We start from the raw sequence: 22,465 nt of genomic DNA, 5'->3' as shown, positions 1-22,465 counted from the left end.
TGTCCACAAGATGTTTGGTTCATTATTATGATGTTTCCACAGCTGTCTGCTTGTAGAAAGAGAGGCAGGAAATATGTCATCCTTCCCAAAAACAAGCAAGGACCACTAAAGCTCCATTATTGGCCCAAAGCAGGAAATACAACAAAGCCCAACATAATACAGTTCTGCTGAAAGGAACCTAACTGAGGAAAGAGTGGTGGGTTTTTCTTAGGATTGCTAGTGTAAACTGTTCCCAGACCAGTCATGATTAAAAGATATGCTTATTTAATGACCAACAGTTTATGACAAATTGGGAAGGCTATCAAAAGGAGAAGGAAGCCTGTGCATCAAGATGTAATCCTTTTCTAATGCACCAGGAAATATTACCCACTGATGGCAAAGTAACCTAAAACAAAGACTGTTGTTGACATGCCATTTTTGGATGCATGCCAGCACCGTTATTGCCCATGGAGACAGGGAGGCCCCGCGGAGTTGCCCATAAGAGCCATTACATTGGCTTTGTGCTGGCCTGTCCACCAAGCCACTTGGTCATGAGCTAAGGGAAAGCATTTAGCTGCAAAAGAGAGGTTTCTTTTCTAGAGGGAAAAAAAAAAAAAAAAGATTTGGTTAGTAGTATCCTTGTGATATTCATTAGCTGGGTCGTTAGTCAAAATCAGCAGGCCACCTTTCAGAGGAAGTCCTGTATATTCTAAGAGGTATATGGGAACTCTAATGATACTGCTTTAAAGAAAATGTGTGCATTGTCCCTGTGCCAAGTATAAAACATTACTAGATAGCAATGGACAATAACACTGTGGAGTCTCAACTTTTATCTAAAAATAGATCCCTACCGTTTAGCTAGTGGTTTTCTTCAGAGAGATTTAAAATGATTTATTCATTAGTTCCTTCTTTTACCCAAATAAACATTTTGCAAAATCGATAGTTATCCTGTATCTCTCAGTCTGCTCTGGAGCCACTCAGTTGTATCAGCTTCCTTCTATGAGGAGACTTGAAGCCACCCAGGCCTTGAGCCTCTGAGAACCAGGTTTCTTGTTATATTGAACCTTGATCTTACATATAGAACCTAGGTAGTCTATGAGCATTGCACCACAACCCCATTCTTCCTTCCATGGCATGTGCCCATTTTGCCTTACAAAATTGGCCTCTGTGTGCATCCCTAGCTCAGCCTTTTATCCAGGCCAGTCCCAAATAGATCTTTCCTTATTTCCTTTCTTCTTTCTCTCATTCATTCTTTCCCCTTTTCCTTTAAAACAATTATTATTCAAGGTGTGTGTGTGTGTGTGTGTGTGTGTGTGTGTGTGCGCACACGCACGCATCCTGGATGGTGTGGAAGATACAGAAATGAATTTTTATTTATCAATCTCTGCTCTTAAACAGTTTTTAGTCTGGTAGAAGAAGTATGTAGAAAATCAGCAATAATACGGATTTAAGCAAACTCTGTAAAATCAAAGAAGTAGAAGCAAAGAGCTGTGAGAGTGTTTCCCATTTATCCTAATGTCCTGCTTACATTTCATAGCCCTGAGTATGCAAGTCTAACACATGATTACAGGTGTCTTATACATTCTTCATAATTTGTCTTCTTGGACAGACAACAGACTTCTTGGGGTCTGGGCATGCATCTTCATCTTAGGCATTGAAATGTCATTTCTATGACATTGCTAAATGCTCCACACAATATTAGACACAAATTCGATGGCAATAATAATAATAATAGCAAATACCGAGTCTTTGCTACATGTGAGACAAATTATAAGCACTTAACATAATGAACTAACATAATCATTGTCACAAATCCTCACTTCAGAGACAAGGATATATGCACAGAGAGACTAAGTTACTTATACAATATTGAAATTTGAAATTTGTGAGGGCACCCAATGGATAACATTGTTCTTCTCAATCTAGTTGTGGGTTCTGAATTAATTTAGAAATAAGTCAAGAATAAGCTAGACAGAATTGAAACATCACTTTTTTTTTATTAACTCATTAACCCTGAGTATAAAAAGTAGCCTAAAGAAAAAGATAGTGGTACTGAACTCCAGAACTGGAGAAGCTTACCCAAGTCATGGCAGTGCTGGATTGAGGAAGTCCAGTTCACCTGTGTTCTGTAAACAAATCATGCCCAACAGGGTGAAGTGAATGACAGGGTTGAGACTACCTAGGTTATTCTTTTCAAATTTACCAATCTGATATATTTCTACATCTTTCTTGGGGTAAAGTGAATAAAGGGGACAGAGCCAGGCCAGAGTGTTCGTGATTAATCTCCTTCCACACGGAGGAAATAACAGCCTTTGAGAAAACGTGTTCCCCTCCAATATTTTCTAGATTTTGTTCTCTTAATATGTTAGACTTAACCATTAAGAATGGTTTCTCCAAGAGGTGTGACAATTCTATAATGATCAGCGTGTGTGTCCCCAGTTCCACAGGGTATCTTCCTGACTTTACTGGTGGAGAGTTTTGATTTTGTTCTGAGATTATGAAATAGGTCAGAATACTATGCAGACCAATCAACTGTAGTCAACTCCATACCAACACAGCATAACAAAAGTTTGGCAATGAGGTTAATTGAAAACATTAAGATATCCAAACACTAAAATGTTGAATAACACGGTAAATATAAAAAAAAAAAAAAACCAAAGTTGAACCCCAAACTTCTCCCATGATAACCTTCCCAGAGAGACACTAATGTTTTATAACTAGATTATTTTCAAGCTAACATCCAAACACATTCAAGACTGAGAGAATGAAATTCAAACTATAATCTCTCTTCCACATACAAATCCAGGGAGAAATAAGAATTTGGAGATTAGATCTCAACACCTAGAATCCGTAAAAGAAATAAAATATGAGTCAACAGTCATAGGAAGTTTAAGTTCCCCACAACATCTTCAGTCTCAGTCAGAAGGGTTCTGACTCCCTAAGTAGCATAAGGTTCCGGTGACTAAGGTAGCCTGAGCTGTATGTCACCAGAATGACTAACTGCAGCTCAGTCAGGCTCAGGACTGCACAATAGTTTAACTCTGAGTATCTGACATGCCTTACTTTTTTAAGAGTCTCAAGAGTGAACAGAACGTACATGATTATCTAGCACTGATCCGACACCTACCAAATTTGGAAAACAAACTCTCTCCAGCTCTAGAGCAGTATCCTAGGGAAAATTTTATTTTTAGAACCCCAAGCTGTATACTGATTCATGATCCTTCATCCACATATTCAAAATTCAAGAAGCATTTGGTGACACATATTTACCTCAACTGACTGATATGATTTATAATTTTTATATTTCATACCGAATATGAATATTCATGTATTTTGTTACAAAAATATGAACTTTAGATTATGGGGTGGTTCTGAAGACTATTTAAAGTAGTACGTGATATTTAGTATAGTTTGAATAACTCTGAGTTCAGAAACACATCCAGCCCCAAGTGTTTTAGAGAAGGAATTATGGGCCTGTATTGCTGAAGAGTACCACAAAGTGAATGGAATTAAGACAGATGGAGATTTAATTTCTTCTGCCACATCAAGTTGCAAGTCAATCACTGTCAGAACTCAGAGCTAGGAACTTAAAGTCAACTGTAAGAATTTTCATAAGAAAGATTAACTTCGGCACAATGCATTTATCAAACCTGGGGAAGAAATATTAATATGAGTTCTGTCCTTTCTCTCTCTCTCTAAATGGCATTTAAGACATTGCTATCCTCTTGCGAACTAGGAAGTTTATAACAATGGCAATCGCCGTCACCAGTTCTTTTGTGAAGTGCCTTTCTTTTCCACAGCATCAAATCACTCCCAAGAGCTACAGAAGAAAACAGGTCCAACATGGAGGTGTTTTTCTAGCCTCAGCACCACGTTTGCTCATATCTCATTATCCAAAGCAAGCATATGGTCATGTCCAAGTCAGAGTAGAAGAGCATTCCAAGTTACATGGCAAGAGGCATCCTCACAGGGAGGGGAACAAATGTGTGGCTGTTTCCGTAAACTATCATGAATTTCCTCCACATAAAAGCCAACATGGTGGTGGTGGGTAGGAGACAGGTCTTTTTGTTGACATTCTCTGTTACACAGCTGGAAAGTGTTGAAGACAGGATTTAAGCTGATTTTAGATTTACTCTTCACCCCATCTACGAACCTTTCCCTTCCATTGTTTTCTGACTGACTGACTCCCAAGTCCTGTCCAGGAGAAATGGAGTCTATTCGCCAGGACAGACTCTACTAGGATTAAAAGTCCAAGTGCAAGAAGAGGCTGACAGACAGCTGATCTATCTCCCGATGCAGAGTTGGGTGCACGGAAGACAGACATGGGAAGATGTGGATCACTCTCATGCTAGCATATACTATAACTCCTGCTTGCACCTGAGAGAAGATTCTCTCTCTTCATCTCACAGCAGTCTCCAGGTATTTTGACACAAATACCACAGACGTACAAGACTTAAGGGTGAAGCAAAAAGACTGAGGTCGAACATTTGGATCTACTCTCTGCCTTCGCCATGTCACTCCCAGGAAAACCACTTCATGACAGTTTTCAAGTAATTCCTGTGACTTGGGAGCTCAAAATAGAAAATTTCCTGGAATTTAAGGCTAAATAAATAAAATTGAATAAAAAATACATAAAATTTGACTGCTTCCAAATAAAACATATTTTTATTTTTAAAGAAAAAAATTTTCCCTGAGCTATTTTATTGCCTTTTTTTTTCCTTCTTTATCCTGTGACTTTTCTTATCTTAAAATGTAAGATGACTATGAATGCAGAGTTCTTTGAATGAGGTTGATCATCACATTAAAGGCTTTGCTTTGGCTACTGAAAATCAGCTATAATGTGATTCTGTATCAGCTAGTTTTCTTTGTATTTCAAATAATAAGCAGTGTAAGATACAGAATTTAGGAAGAAATCCGGGAGTTTGTAGGGTCATAATATCAAAACAGTGAAGGAGGAGAGCATTCCAGAAGGGAGAGATGAAGGTGAGGCTTTGGAAGTGATATGAGAAGTTATGTGGCTTGATTGTCTTTGCTAGAAAGTGGGATCAGATGGTAAGGCCAAGGATTTAAATCATCTAGCAGCACACTTAGACATGCCTTAATCCTATTGCAGAATGCCCATATTTTAAGGAGGTGAGAAAAAAAGTGCAACAACGTGTACAGGAAATACACACAAAGAGAAAGAAAGCTGTAGGTGCCAAGAGGAGAAATATTGGTGACAGATGTTTTTGGGTTATTGGAGGTGCCCTGCTCCAGACAGCGTCTTCATCATCTCTCTGACATTACCTCTTCCCCCCAGTATGTGACAGGCACCGTAATGGCTTTTACAAGTGTGCTTGACAAAAGGATGCTGTGAAATAGCAGCATCCCGTTCACCTGCACCTTTACAGCAGCCTTGTAAATAACTTTCCTTAATCTAGCTACCCAGCAGGACATAACACTCTTGAAAAAGAAAATCTAGATCACAAGAAAGGTTCTCAGAAGAAATGCTCAGAAGAAGACTAGCAATTATACCTATTGTGGCTGACAGATATCACTACTAGCTGGCCCTGCCAATCAGAGAGACAATATACCAAATATTTTATGTTCTGTGTGTTACATTGACAAGTAGGCCAACTGACACATATGTTTGGGGATAAATAGATGGATAGATGATAGATGTTTCCATTTATGTATCATTGGTTCATTTAAACTGCTGAATTAATAAGCTCTGGGGAGCATCACCAATTCCTGAATCTATGGGGAGTTTGAATGCTCCAAAGAGGTCTTTTTCTAGCTCAGAGGAGCAAGATTGATGTTACAAAATGTCTGGAACAAGATGGAGGAAGGCAATGAGCAAACCAGATGGTACAACTAAGAGGATGAGAAGAGAAAGCAAAACAAATCATGTGTTTTGGGGTGCATTCAGTTCAGTCCGTATCCTGGGTGACCAGCACCTACCAAGTGATTACTCACATCCACTTTCCAGCGGATTTCTGTTTCTCAAATGGAATAATAGGGATTGGATTTATCCTTCCACTTGATAAAAGCCTAACCAAAAAAGTTAATCAATGGCAAAATATATAAAATAACAGCATTCAGTCCTCAGACATTGGCAAAAAAAAGGACAATGATCTCTAAGAAATGCTAAACAGAAGAGGTGAGTCCTATGATGACCTGTGATTACTGGATGGATAGGATTTCCTGGCTGTGGTCCCAGGAGTTGGAAGCCTGGGCAGACCCAGTGGTTACACTAAGGATATTGAACCTGTAAATCCAGGGAGAACAAAGCAACTGGAGTTCACAGGCCAAGTACCATAAAGGAGAGCACTGGGCAGAGAGAGAGTCCCCACAAGTCTTCAGGTGAGTACCGCTCAGTATAAATGTGACAGGAAAATACCTGTGGTGTGTGGACCACTCAGGATTCCAGTGAACCATCCTGGAGATAACACAGGGGTAGGAGTGGATTATGCTCCCTCCAGCCAGAGTAGGAAACCTCACAATCCCTAGGCCATGGGAGATAATACCCAGAATGACTTTCCTCAAGAATAGTATAAAATTGTCCCCGAACTGAAAATTCATCTTTCTTGGCTAACCAGGCTTAAAAGCAAGATCCAAAAGGGTGACACCGCTTGCAAGTTTCTTATCTACATAAGCGAACAGAGGTCGAAAATATCTGTAGTGATACAAAAATATCCAGTACCCAGTAAGACCAAATTTGCGATGAATATATCTGAAAAAAGAAAAAAAATTTACAGGGCATCCTAAGAAGCAGGAAAATATGATCCATAATAAGGAGAAAAATCAGCTACCTGAAACTGATCTGGAAATGGAAAAGAAAATAGAATAGATGGAATTAGTAGACAGAAAATTAAAATAGAAATTACTACATTCCACATGCTCGAATGTTAGGCAAAAACGTGAATAGTTGTGTTTTGTTTTGTTTTGTTTTGTTTTTCCAGAGATGAAAACAACAATATTGGAGATGGAATTCACAACATACAAGACATGGCAGAAGCAATGGGTTAGTGAACATGAAGGTACTCATCAACAGAAATTATCCAACATGAAAAGAGAGGAATGTTAATGAGAAGAGCATCAGTGAGCAAAAAGACAACTTCAAATGGCCTAATAAATTCGAGTCCCTGGCAGAGGAGAGTGTGGGAGGGGAAAGAAACAAATATTTGAAGAAACAACTAACGGTTGAATTTTTTTCAAACTTGATGAAAGCTATATACCCACTGATGCACGAAGTTCAGTGAGCCCCAGGCAAAAGAAACATGGAGAAAACTAAACCAAGGCACATCATAATCAAAATGCTCCAAATCAGTGGTAAAGAACATCTTAAAAACATCCAGAGCAATAAAAACATATATATATATATATGACAGGCACCGTATATATATGTGTGTGTGTGTGTGTGTGTGTGTGTGTGTGTGTGTGTGTATAATATACAGAGGAATAAAGCTAAGGATGGCGTGAGAAACAATGTAAGCAAGAGAAATGTGGAACATCTTTAAAACATGGAAAGAAAAAAATACCTAACAAATTTGAACTCTGTGTCCAACAAAGAGATCTTTTGAAAACTAAAACAAAATAAAGGTTCTTGCAGACATATAAAAACAGAATTCATCACTGGCAGGCTGTTAGTACAAGACATTTTAATAGGATGTCCTTGTGGGGGGCTGGGGGAGATACCAAATGGGTCTATGTGTATCCTCAAAGGATGAAGAGCACTGGGAATGGAAATTATACATTTTTCTTGTGATTTAAGATAAAACTTTTTTTTTTTTTAAGATTTTATTTATTTGTCAGAGAGAGAGCACAATCAGAGGGAACGGAAGGGAAAGGGAGAAGCAGACTCCCCACTGAGCAGAGCCCCACGCAGACTCAATCCCAGGACTTTGTGATCATGACCTGAGCTGAAGGCAGAAGCTTAACCTACCGAGCCACCCAGGCATCCCTAAGAAAAGACTTTAAAGATAATCAACCATTTAAAGGAAATACACTGTAGTATATATAAGATAAAGTATAAAATGTAATATGATAAAATACATTGTAATAAAAATATACTCAATACCAAAGAAGGCCTCAAATAAGAAAACATAATAAACCGATGAGACATGTAGAAAACAATTAGGAAGACAGCAGATTTCAACTCAACTTTAATCACTCTAAATGCAAATTACCTAAATATTTTAATTAAAAGCCAGAGATTGTCAGTTAAAATATGAAAAGCAAGATCCAACACTATGCTGTTTATAAGAAATCTGCTCTAAAGGTAACAAATAGGTTAAAAGAAAGGAAAGTCAAAAGGAAGCTGGAGTCACTAAATTAATAGTTGACAAAGTAGGTTTCAGAGGAAAAACTATTACTACGAATAAAAGGTTCTTTTTTCATTAATAAAGGACAATTCATCAAGAGGATGTAACATTTCCAAATGTTAATACACAGAACCTTAAAATCCATGAGGCAAAATTTGATAAAAATAGCAGAATTGAAAGAATAGATGAATCCACAATTATAGTAGGTATCCCAACAGTCCTCTCTCAATAACTTGTGGCATAAATAGAAAATCCATAAGGATGCAGTAAACTTGTGAAGTTGACCTGACATTCACAGAATGTCTCATCCAGCAAAAACAGAATAAAAATTCTTTTCAAGTGCGCGTGAAACATGTACTAAGATAGGCCATATTTTGTGCCATAATGCAAGTCTTAATAAATTAAAAGGATTTAAATCATACAAAAAATGTTCTGTAACTGCAATGGAATTAAATTATAAATCAGTAACAGAAAGATAGATGGAAACATCTCTAAATATTTGGAAATTACGTAACAGACTTGTAATAACCCATAGGGCAAAGAAGTAATCAAGAGGAGAAATAGAAAACTTGAACTGAATGAAAATGAAAGCGTAACACATTAAAATGCATGGGATGCCAAGGAAGCTGTATTTAGAGAGGGAATTTAGAGCATTTAATACTGTTATTAGAAAAGAAGTGTCATCTTACTAAATTTAAAATATCAACATGTGAAATAAAGAAATACAAATCATTTTTTTCTTTCTGCTGACAATCAAAATTACAGAGCAAGATAAGCCCTTAAGTGATAGCCATTTAGGTTTCAAGGCTTTATTATCAAGAGTGCTTAAATGCCGTACTAGTAGTGAAATCATTAAATTATTTTTGACATAAATGAAATGTTGCCACATTCAGAAGATGATGGGTGGGGAAATTTTAATCCAGTGGAGAGATATTACAAAAGGGAGTAATACAGGATTAGAATTTTATATGTATTATATCACAAATGTAAAATACAGCAACGGTCAGGAGCTAAAGACAAGTGGCAAAAAAGGTACCATCTGTTCCCAAGAGGTTTGTCGGTGTTATCTCATACCCCAAACCGAAGCTTTTTGTATCTTACCAAAATTTAGGCAATGCAAAAGAAATCAGATAAACAACTCAGAAAGAAAACTGTAGTATAATTATGGCCAAAAGCTTCAAACTTAAAACTTGGTATTTACTTGTACACAAGCTGCAGGAAAGTTATATTTTACTTGAAACAATGTGTACCTCCGCTGCCTTGTACTGTATTATAAATTCCCCTAAATAATCAGGCAAACATTGTAACTTTTCAAGGCATCAGATAGCAATTTCACAATTGTGATCAATGTATTATTTCTAATTTATTTTCCCAATAAAATAATTTCCCATGCAGTCAGGAATGTAGGCTAAACAGTTTCAGAAAGAGAAATTCCTTTTGGAACACCTAGAAACTATTATTTTGTATATAATATGCCTTAGAAGGTTTGGGCTTATCACCATAAATATCCTACTTTATATGAAACTGTCCTCATACACAAGTAAAATAAGAGAGAGAAAGGTGTAGTGGAAAGTGGACTGATTATTAAAAGACTCAAGGGTAGTTTCAAGTTTTCACACTAATTAGATGTGTTAATTTATCTCAGGCCAGAAAAATAAAAGCTATTGATTTTGCTGGTTTGTAAAGGTTTCTCAGTTTTAAAACCTATTACTGTAAAGCCTATCTCTGTGTTCTGGAAAATACACTAAAAAAAAACTTCTAGAGATATTGGAAACTTGTTAATGTACTGGTAATCTATTAACAGAAAAAAATGGAATTTAAACTACAACTACAATTGTCTCTAGGCACCTTTACCTCCTATGATTATGCCATAATACAGCTTTTGTTCAGTAAAATACATTTATAGGCCATTTTGAGTGGAGAGTCCTGTAAGAACAAATCTGAATTAAAAATATTTAATTCTCCCCAGCTCAAAAAGGGAAAGAAATTCTCCTCTTTTCCTGAAGCATTTATTTTAGAAAACCTGCAGTTGTGAATTCTTTTCTGCTCCTTTGAAATGTATGTAAAACTTTTCACAAGCTAAATAAGCTTCTGACCGGCTTTACAACCTAACAATGTCTTTCTTAAGGACGTAGGAGTCATCATTTTGAAATGTAAACATCAAGGAAGACAGCACCCTTTGCCCCCTTTCTGTGGAGAGGTAGTAGCATAAGGTCAGGTTGTTCCTGGCTCCAAGTTGCAAATCTACTGCTTTATGAACATAGGATAAATTTATTTTTGCTTTGGATAAGGCAGTTAGCAAATATAGATGGTTGTCCAAATTACCAGGCGAATTTAGGGTGAACTCTGTGACAAATGATGCTATAGTCTTCCTTGAGGACTATTGTTTATCTTGGGAAAACATGTGTAATGTGTCCTAACTGTTCGGCAATAGAAGAGTGTGATTTCTTTTGTCTTTGCCATTTCTTTCATGGATTGCTTGGAGTGCACATCGCATTCTAACGTACTGTGAATTTGATAATAAAACATATTTTGCTCTTGAAAGAAAGAAAGAAAGAGAGAGAGAGAGAGAGAGATAGAAGTGTCTCGCATCAATGATCTCAGCTTTCACCTTGAACATAACCACACAGAAGAGCAGATTAAACCCAAGTTCAGCAGGAAAAGAAGTGAATAAATAAAGATGACAGCAGAAATCAATGAAATTCATTTTCCATGCCACAAAAGACCAGAGATCAAAATCCATGTAATTCTGTGGAATATATTTCTTGACATCTCAACCATTTGTGAAGGGTTTTTTAACCAACATTTTACAAGGGAAATGACTCAAAATGTGGGCCACTTGACTATGGGAATGCAGATACCATGAGCAGAAAAGAGGGAACCAAATGTTCCTGCCAGTTACCAGCCCAACAGACTCTGCTTCTTTTACTTGATGGGGAAGAGCAGAGGATGCGGCGGAGAGAAGTGCAGTCTGGAAAAAGAATGCATTCTCTGCAACCACTATTTGGGTTCAGAGTTTGTGTAACCTGACAGCTAAAATTCTTCCCTGTTCTTCTACGTTCTTTGATCCTATTGCATCGGTCAAAGGAGAACCGTAGACACACTGCTCATTTCAATAGCCCTTAGTGGGTGTGAGTTCTCTTGGCTTTTCATCTTTGTAGATGACTTATCAAATTCTGTTATCCTTTCTTATTCCCCATGCCCCTCTGCCTCCCAGATTAGAACCTCAAAAATGAAAACACACCAAGACAGCAACCATTCCCCCATGTCTTACTCCTAGGAAGAACTCATGAAGGTAAATGACATGAATGTGACCAAATTGCTGGTAACAAGGTTGGAAAACAATCCCGTGTTCAACCTCGTTGGAAAAGAGAAAAGAACAGCCATTTTTTGCTCTAATTCTCTGGAACAAGAATTCAGACAGAACACAGCAGGCACGGCTTGTCTCTGCTCCACAGTATCTGAATATCCAATGAATGACTTGACCAGTGGGAGAGGGCTGAGACAATTGACAGGAGTCATTTGCCTGATGCCTGAGTTCTCATTGTTGTTTGGGTTCCTTGTCTTTTGTGGCCTTTCCATGAGCCAGACTGGGATTCCATACAAGATGATAGTCTTGAGGGGGCTGCGCTTACATGTCAACTGGCTTTCTCAGAGGGGGAATGTGATGGCTGCCGGTCCTGTAGATTTGGGCTGAGAAGTCTTAGTCACTTCTGCTTCATAGAGAATCGTAAGAGGGAAGGAAAGCAGCTCCATCTCTTGAAAGTATACATGGGCAGGAAGGGAAGGAATCAATGATAGCCCCAGAGGGACAGCAATGGCCCAGGGGAAGGAGCGCCTGAGTGGAGTTTTGAAAAGTCACTAGGAGATATCTGAGTCAAAAACAAAAGGTGATTCCAGAAGGCAGAGGAGGCATGGGCCGTGATTACCGTAAAATGAAAGCCCATAGGTGAGAGGTAACATGATATGATTGGCAACCGCAAGAAATTCAGAATGGCTAACAGGTGAGATTCTAATCCTGAGTGAAATACTAGCTCACGCTGCAGAGTTCATAAGAGTCCAACCACCGAGAACGGTGTACACTCTGCGAAGGGCCCTGGCCCTCCCTGAGGATTTGGGGCAGAGGCACAGTCAGATGTGTGTTGTTGGTGAGTTCACTTTGGTGAGCTCTACTCCGCAAGACAGATGACAGTGATCTGGATGAAAAGAAATGATCAGACTCGAGAGAGGTAAAGCACCAGGCTCTGGAAAGAGGAGCACATGTAAGGGGCAGGCTTTTTGTGGGGGGAAATTAAGTTTAGAAGAAGTTAGTTTTCTGATACTCTTTAGAAGTCCAGAGTAAATAGTGTAAATGCATCTTAGAAACAGAGGGAAAGGTCTGGGGTGGTAAAATCACACTTGGAGCTCATCAACAAGCAGTAGTCAAGGCAATGAAAATACAGGAAGTCATCCAGAGAAAGTGCAAAAAGAAATAAGAGAAAAGGACCGAGCAGAGAACCTGGGGAGAGCAGCAACATTAAGGTTTCAATCTGCAAGGCTAGCTGTTTTGGAAGACCTTTGAGAAAACAGACTATTCAGAGCCAAGAAAGTATCTTGTGACCTGATTAATCCATAGTGAAGACCCATTCAGTACATACATGGTCATAAGAACAGAATCAGAAATTTTGCTCCCCAGAGTAAAGATGGCAAAACTTCCTCAAGTGTATACTCAATACTAGGGCCTTTCTGCCTACTAGGGAAGGAATGTGGAAAATGTTTAGACCTCTCTGATTACAAGGGAGGAGTGCCCTGTGATGGGAATCAGGGAGCAGATTTCTTCCCAGGTTGCATCCAGGCAGACAAGCATACAGTCTTAAACTTCTCACTCTTTAGTGGTTGCAAAGCACATTTTGCTCTCCTTTGTGAGCCCGGGACCACTGATAACTCTCACTCTGGTGCTGGGGAGTTCAGACGTTCCAAGATGGTGGCTCCAAAAATCTGGTGTGTGCTTTATACCACTGCAGCCTTTCTCCCATGGAAGGCATTCCTTCAAAATTCATGGACAGAACAAGGGTTCCACTATGGAAAACCTACTTGAGAAGTTCCCATTGTTCTCTTCAAATGTCCAAGCTGTCCCTACAGGGCTCAGACAGCCGCCAGCCAGGATGGGGGACAGGAGCTCACTAGGTGGGGGTGTTTCCCCCCTCACATTTAGTTTATTGGACATAACAAAGGATGGAACCAGCTGGTGTGTGGTGGAGAGTAAGGTGCTCAGAAAGCTCTCTCTCTTGGTCTATTATGCGATTCTGAGAAAGGAAGCCCAGGCAAGATCAATACATCCTCTGTGTAGACGTCAAACTGCTTGTGACGTGGGTTCTTCGGGGCTGTTTTTAGTGAGGATATTCCAGTCTTATGAATTTGACAGGACTTTGGCTTGGTGCCCTGACAGAACGCAATGTAGGCATAATTCGATCTTCCTGTAATTGTCTATTTAACTTGGCAATCCAGACTAATTTTTTCCTGTGAAGTGAGCCCAGGACGTCACCAGGACAGTGATTGGGTTAATTAATGAGGCATAATAATGTGCATAATAAAAGCTTATGATCTGATTCTCTTCCTGCTGTTTTCCTCTCTCCTTCCCATAGAGAACTGCTGGTCTCACCAGAATCTGTGAGTCACGTTTTGTTAGAGGAGTCTCTTCTTCTTGTAAACAACATCAAGGGGAAAATAAGAACTCCAGAACCATCTGTTTGATTGAGTCCTTGACTTCTTTTTTTTTTTCATTTCCCTCCATTGCATGTTAAAGGAAGTAAATAGGGAAAAAATTCTAATTATATTGCTGTTTACTGATTGCAGGATAACTTTTATTGTGTTTGCTTTAAATATATTCTGATCCACACCCAATGCTTTTATCATCTTTCTGCTCTTTCCCGCTCCCTCTTATTTTTCTCTTTTATATGTAGCTAATTATACTTCAGCCTATTCTCAAGGATGTTTAAATTTTCGCAGCACAGTGACTCTAGCTTGCTTTCTTTGGTCTCAACAGTTAGAGACACTCTTTCTTAATGTGAAAAAATGGAGATTCAACAACTTCAATTGTATAAGTTGTTATTAAATAGGAACTATGTATGCAGCAGGTACTGAACTAAACCTGGTCAGAGTAATAACATCAGCCTTGCCCATCGCAGGGATCATTATCAGCATCAAGTGAGATAAAGTGCATTAAAGTTCTCTGTAAATTACCAAGGACCGCCCAAGTCTGAGATTTACTGAGATTTTTATTACAGTAAATCATCTGATAGTTGAGTCAGCTCTTCCATGACCCCTGGGCCGACTGACTACGTTATTGTTCGGGGCTGGCAGGGAAAGAACAGTGCCCTAGGAAAAGCATGGCTTTAATATTTCTGTGCCTATCTTTCCTCAGAGAGAAGAATCCTTGCCTCCGTATCAGGATCACTAGTTGATGCCATTTTGTTGCTGTCATTTCATTATTTCTTCCCATTGAAAATTCCTTGATTTCACAACTCCAATTTTTTTTTTTCTAAAACTTGCCACCATTCTTGATCAAAGTCAAAATTTTGGGTCCAGAGCAACTTTTGCTAAAAAGAGAGCATAAACATTCTGATGCCTGGTACATGGTTCTATGCCCGCATTTGGTTTTGGTCACTGTCAAGAATCTGGAAGTTGCAATCTTACTGGAAAATAAGCGTTGGACAGAGAGGGTGCATTCCATGTGAGTCACAGGTAATGAAGTCATCCTTCGTCTCGACAGCTAGGCACATCAGAAACAACAGTGGCTGTTGGTTGTACTCATCAAAGGAAAGATTTACTCTTCCCTGCTGCTGAATCTCATTGAATCACTTTTGCACAGGTGGATAGTAACATTGTCAGCTCTGCTATCCTTTCTTTAGTCTAACTCCCTCCTTTGGGAAGTGGTGACAAATGTTTGCATCGTTTCCCAACAACCCCTTAAAAAGATTCTCTGGCACCTATTATTTTATTTAAAAGATTTTATTTATTTATTTCACACAGAGGAGATACCACAAGCAGGGGGAATGGCAAGCAGAGGGAGGGGAGAGGGAGAAGCAGGCTCCCCATTGAGCAGGGAGCCTGATGAGGGGCTCCATCCCAGGACCCTGGGATCACGACCTGAGCTGAAGGAAGATGCTTAACTGACTGAGCTACCCAGGCACCCCTGACACCTAGTACTTTAAGGTTAAAGTTAATTGAAAATTACTTTAGGGATTTTATCATTAAGGTATGGTTTCCAGAGAAGAAAAGTGAATTACCATTAAAATTACCTTCCTGATGCTCCAGAATGACAGCCTCATGCTTCTGGTCTAAAATGGGGGATAGAGTTAGAAATGACATGCGGTGTCTATCTAAATGTCTACAATTTTAGACAAGAGCAATCTATATAAACATATGGAAAAACCCAAGATTAAGATAACAGAACTTAAAATTTCAGGAGAAAAAGTGGTCATGGTGTATGACAGAAAGAGCAAGAGAAAGAAATATTTGGAATTAAGAACTATTTTGAGAAATTACAATTTGGAACCCAGAAGGAGTCAGGAATGTATCAACTTACAATTACTCAAAAATTGCAGATGGCATTTGAAGCACGATTTTATTGTCTGCCTTTTCTTTTATGGGATTGGTCTCACAAAATTAAGGGAAAAAAACCATCCTGTTGAAGGAAAGCTCAGTTTACAATTAGTTGTCTAAGTACTGAACACAAGTTATTCAAAACTCAAGCCAGTGATCACTAAATGCCGTATAAATAGCACGCTGGAGTAATTTGGGAATTTCAAGGAAGTAGAATTTGATAGAAGCCTGGGATTTATTTTCTGAGCTAATAAATGTTTCTACTCTTTCAAATTTTGTTATTCCTTAATCAATTGCTACAAACAAAGTCCCAGTCATGCTTCCAGGCAAGGATTCGGTCTTTGCAATAGAGCTGGCTTATTTGTTTGTGACCTTGCTGAGGGTCAGCCCAAAGGCTTCAGGTGCAGCCAACTGGCTCCTGCTCCCCCAAATTGCTCAGATCCTTCTGCATCTCTTGCATCACAGCCACATTCCCTACTCTTGTCTTCTTGGCCCTTTGATGTTCTGGCTTCTCACCCCAAATTCTGCTCCTAGTCCATAGTCAGTGATCATCAGCCCTAGTCTGTCCTCGTACCTACCCCCACCAGATCTTCACCATTAAACTCCTTTGTCTTATGGATTCCCTTTGCTAAGAGGCTTTCCTGCCACTAGCATATTCCCAAAGGATCCAAATAAAGTGAGCTTTCCTCAGCCACACACTTACAGCCAGGACGGATCCTTATGGGATATACATGTGATCCTCCTGCCGCTGGATAATTATTACTTCAGCACCCATTATTTATTAGTTCTGTTTTAACAAGTTAACCACAATACAGATAAGTTGACATCTTGATGTAAAAAATTCTTGCTGCATTGCAGATTATTTCTTTGGGATAGATTTCCAAAGTTAGAATTATCTGGTCAAAATGTACAAATGCAATAAGCCTCCTAATAATACAGTCTTAAAATGCTTTCCAAGAAGATGATACAAATCTACATTCCCACCAAACTGTAGAATGTTCCCAGTAAGGCTGCATTTTATAGCTTTGAAGACTTAGAAAAGAGCTGGAAGATTCTGAAGAGAGTCTCCCTTGGTTTTTAATCTTCTCCAAGCCCAGTCCTGAAACACCACTCAGAGAGGTTTCATCTGGAGATCTTGGATCTAAGCGAGAGAAGAGAGGGCAGCAAAACGCAATGGGGAGAATCAAAGAAAGGGCAGAGTCCATTCCCATAGCTGGTCTGCACATGGAGAAGAGCATGGGCCTCTGAAATTTGGAGGAATAGGTATATCCTAGAAGAAACCAAACAGAAAGTGCGAATAGGTAAGCGATGGTCAACACAACTACTAAAAATAAGTCCTTGGATTATAGCTAGATCCCCTCAAGTCATTTATGTTATCTCAGGAAGCTTTACTTCATTCCATCAATCAGCCTTTGTGGCTTTCCTTCAATAAGTCAGTCTTTCACTAAATGTGCTTCTTCTCTGAGCCCTGGACCAGAGGAGCAGAAATGAAGCAGTAGGATGAGGATGATCTTGGGCCTGGAGGCCTTGAGTCACTGCTAAACATTTTCTTCAATGTGCTAATGCCCTACAGATCCGGCAAGATTTAGAAAGGACTAGAAATATAGAGTTCTCTTCACTGAAACAAACATCTTTACTTATTTTTCCCTTGGCAGCAAAACAAGTATATTTAACAGCTACATAATTTATTATCAATTTTGAGATTAAGGACACCTGTAAACATCTCTTTTGCTTCTTCTTTGAATTAGCCAAGGGCAAATCAAGGACCTTGCCAAACAAGGCAATGGAAAAAAAAAAAAAAAAAAAAAAAAAAAAACCTCTACTGGAAAATAATAAGGTTATGGATGAATCAAATTAAAACCATTCCACTGTCCTCCTAAATGATTTAGAAAATGAAATAAAATAGTTACCGCAGTTTTGAGCCATGACAAGTTCTCAGAAAATTCAGAAGGCAAAATGCCAAAACCTTCATCAGTCACCAGGGGAAGAAGCAGAGAGTGCTGGAGGAAAATTCAGAACCCCTGACCCTAGAGAGAAGCAGAAAATCACGCACAGGGAGGTGAGGAAGAGCATGGCATTTTCTACCCATACCTTGGACTCCAGGAAGAGCCAAATTCTCCAAGAAATAGAGTTCCCAGCTGTTGCTGGCTGCTACATCATCACCCTGGCAATCTCTACCATAAGAGGAGAGCTCTTTCTCAAGATCAGGAACAGTGAAGGAGCCATTTCTGAGGGGGGACTGTAGACCCATTGTCTCCTAGGCGGCTACATGCCTTGAGTTGAACTGGACAAACTGATATTTTAATGTTCACTCTAGTGAAAACATAAAAATAGGTCATGTAAATGTTATTTTTTAATATGACTTTTTAAATGTTCCCATTTCATGGCTAGGCTCTGTGAGGTTAGACCTCAACATTTCTAAAACTTTAATGACGAGTGGTAAGGACAAAAGGGCTATTTAGAAATTTCCAGGAAAATTCATCCTCCTTTGGCTGTGAAGGTAGAAACAGGCCTTCTCTGTAGGGCAGCCTCTTTAGCTGCTTCAGGGAGCCCTCTCAATCAATTAAGTTCTCATTATCCTTGGTATTACCACTGGGCTTCAATAAAGTAATCCAGATGCAAGTTTTCCCTCTGACGATGTGTTCTGTTTAATAATGTGCTGTGGGGGATGGGGTTCTATAGAAAATTCACCCCACAGGCCTAGCTGGAGGTCTGGTATTTCAGTGGAGCACATCTGGGAACCCTCGTCCCCAAAATGGTCTTAAGAAGATCTGAGGAGAGGAGCCGAACTGGAAGTCAGTGTTGAGAGAGAGGTGGAGGGATGAGAAGTTTGAACGCGCCCAGAGAGCTAGCTGTCTCATGGATCAAACAAAACAAGTCAGAGAAAATAGAAGCTATCTCTGACAGCTTGGGATATTTGATGTTGTGGTTTCTGTGGACTTTATCCTTTTTAATTGAATTAGATTTTCATCTGGGGCAATTTGTGGAAAAATGGTAATATCTACCCAAATTCAGATGCTGCCATCTCAGAATGATAGTTGAAGGCCCAAGGAATGTTCAAAGGTAGCACTTGGGAAACCCTCAGGATTTCTTCTGTGTCTAATTGGAATACCATCTAAAACCGTAGCTCCTTTAGAAAGAATTGCTTGAGAAATCAAGAATTGTTTCCATAAGCTCTCATATATTTCAGGCAACATCATTTATTATGAACAGTAACTTTATTCTCTTATTCTAGAATCTATTTATAACTCACCTAATGGCTATTAACCGAAAGAAATACCCAACTTATTTTAAAACTTTGTAGTAAACAGACTTTCCGTTAAATCACACCATTCCGCTCCAAGCTGTCACCTCCATCTCCCTGGGAGAACACAGTTACAATTTCAGAACACCCTGAATCTTCTTTTAAGATTGTGGATTATCTTTTTGCTTTCAATCTTTAATTGCTACACTTCATGAAAACTACTAATATTGCCTGAGAAAATTTGGGCCTTCTTACTAACTTCACTCCCAAAGAAAAATGTTCAGATTGCCTCAGATGCTTCTTCCAAAGCCTGTAGTGCAGATGGTGAATAGTGGCAGATTGGGAATCTGACAGGTCTGCGTTCCAATCTCAGGTCTGTCATTGACCAGGTGACCTTGTCACCTGTCATTGACCAGGAGACCAGTGACCTTGGTGACTTCAGCAACATCTCTGGGCCTCAGTTTCCACATCTCAGAGCAAACAGTACGGATCTCATAGACTTGTTGGGAAGAATGAATGAGAAAGCTGGTGTCACGTACATAGCCAATGCCTGGCACCAATTCAGTCCTACCGCCCCAAAACTTTATTAATTCATTTGGGATCCTCCACTAGGATATTGTCCTGGCCAGTACTTTGAATTCAGTGTTTCAGCCACAAAATGCTGATTCACCATGATCTCCTCAGCTTTCTGGTCTCTGAAGGACATAACCCAGATCTTTTTAATGTTGTTGGTGGGTCTTGCTTTTCTGATTGGCCTCTTGTGCTTGGGCAGTTCATGCCTGACCTCTGTTTCCATCCTGAATTCTTTTTTTGTTTGCTTGTTTTTTAAGTTTTTATTTTATCTATTTGACAGAAAGAGAAAGGTCACAAGTAGGCAGAGAGGCAGACAGAGAGAGATGAAGAAGCAGGTACCCTGCTGGGCAGAAAGCCTGACGTGGGGCTTGATCTCAAGACCCTGAGATCATGTCCTGAGCCAAAGGCAGATGCTTAACTCGCTGAGCCACCCAGGTGCCCCATCCGCCCTGAATTCTATATGGGATCTAGCCAGGGTAGCAAAACAGGAGGACTGGCTCATGGCACAGAAGCAACAGCTGTGGCTTGATGAAAGTCAGAGGAAGGAGGCTGCCTGCTCCCTTTTCCTCTCCTTAGCTTCTTGAGCCTCAGGTTTTCCGCTGAAACACAGATTGCAGCACATACATCTAAGGGTTGTTAATGATAAAATTCATGTGAGAGTATAAAATGCTATGAAGATATAGGTGTTTATTATAACCTACATGCAATACCCTTATTTATGAACCATAGCAGCATTTTGCTGGTTCTGTTGTATAATAATAATGTAATTTTGTAATAATATGTTCCACATTTAGCTTATTATATGTCAGACTCAGAAATCTGTTTGTCACATGTGCCCACAGTCAATTATTCCTCTGTGCTGATGCAGTCCCCTTGATTCTGTCCCCATTCACCACATGTGGACAAATTGGTCTCAACAGTGTAGTGCACAATTATCTCTCCCCAAATTCCCACCACAACTCACAGGGCAAGACTGGCTACACGGCTTCCTACTTGACAGCGTTTGTTTTTCTTCCCCTGGACCACATCTTCTAGTCTTTGTTTATCATTCCAGTTGCCCAGCACAATAATGTTTTAAGTACTCCTTTCAATTTCGGTAAGTCATTTGTTACTTCTACGTTAAGAGGAGTCCCATTCTGACTTCTCATGGTTGGAGTTATTACTCAAACAAGGAGTCCTACTGAGTCAGCCCAATCCCCATGCATCTGGTTTTCCTGCATTTGCCTTCATTCATATCCCTTAACTTGCATGTTTCAATATCTCTTCCGAGGGGCATGGCTGATGTTCCTCTTGAGACTGCACATGGGTCACCTGACACCAAGAAAGATCCATCTCCAAAGACAACTCAACCAGTGAGCTGCTCTCCTCCTATCACACAGGACGGCAAGACTTTGCCAGGAAAAATTGTGAAAGGCTTTGGAATGGACCAAAAAATTAATGGAGTACCTTCTCAGCAGAAAACTAGGTAATGCCGAGCATTCTCCCCCAGGTTATAGGATTCCATTAACTCTACACTTGTCATTGTCTTTGAGCTATTTTTAAAAGCTGTTAGTTTTAGAATACTGATATTAATGCACATTAAATTTATTTGTGGAAATACAAGCGAGTTTTGTCCCGTGGAGGTGAAACTGATATAACTTTTTCCAGTGGCATGAGCCAACTTTTCATGTATCTCATATATTAATTGCAGAGTCCAGATGACCTAAATATGTGTCTGCTCCTCGGATTCTCCCTTGGGTAAGTTTTTAAACACCTCATGTGATTCCTCATTAATTAACAAGTTACATAAAATCTCCGACACTTGTTCGTTTTGTGTTCATATGAAAGTCATGACTTACTTTTTTCCCCCACAAGTAAATTATTATTTAATAACCATATTTAGCCATTGGCCCTACGAGAAATCACAGGACTTCCAGCTCTTCTCCAGAGAGCACACTTTAGACTCATTGAAGTCTCTTTATGTGGCCCTCAAGTTTTGTACTCAGTTGGCTTAACTCTAAAGGAGACGTGAGAAAGCCCCATAGGAGGAACTTCCTTTCCTTCTCTCATCTTAGAACGTTTTTTTTTTTTTTTTTTTTTTTAATTTGAGGATAGTTGCTCCACAATGTTACTTTAGTCTGAGGAGTACAGCATAGTGATTCAACATCTGTGTATGTTCTGCTGTGCTCAGCCCAAGTGTAGCTCCCATCTGTCACCACACAACACTGTCACAACACCATCCACCATATTCCCTGTGCAGTGCCTTTCATTCCTGTGACTTCTTCCTTCCATAACTGGAAGCCTGTACCTCCCACTCCCCTTCTCCCATTCTTCCCCTATCCCCAGCCCAACCCCCAGCAAGCCTCAGATTGTTCTCTATATTCCTAGGTCTGATTCTGCTTTTTGTACTTTAAACAGCCATAAAAAGGATGAGATCTTTCCTTTGCAACAACATGGTTGGACCTAGAAGGTATTATGCTAAGGGAAATAAATCAGACTGAGAATGACAAATACCTCATGAGTTCACTTGTATGTGAAATCTAAAAAAACAAACAAACAAATGAATAAGCGAACAAAGCAGCAGAATTAGTCCTTGCCCTTCCTGAGTCCATCTCCTCTGAGCTGAATTCTCAAGTGGTCATCTTTGAGTTTTCGTTTTTGCCAACCTGATATACCCAGATAAGCACACTTATAGCTTCTCCCAGTCTCTTATCATCAGCATTCATATTATAGATGGATTAATTGATACATCTAGAAAAGCCCAGAGCATTCAGTTTTATGAGAAGGAGTCAGAGACTGGACT

The sequence above is a fragment of the Mustela nivalis genome, assembly GCF_964662115.1.
Source record: "Mustela nivalis genome assembly, chromosome: 16".
Classification (NCBI taxonomy): Eukaryota; Metazoa; Chordata; class Mammalia; order Carnivora; family Mustelidae; genus Mustela; species Mustela nivalis.
This window is presented reverse-complemented; position numbering follows the sequence as displayed.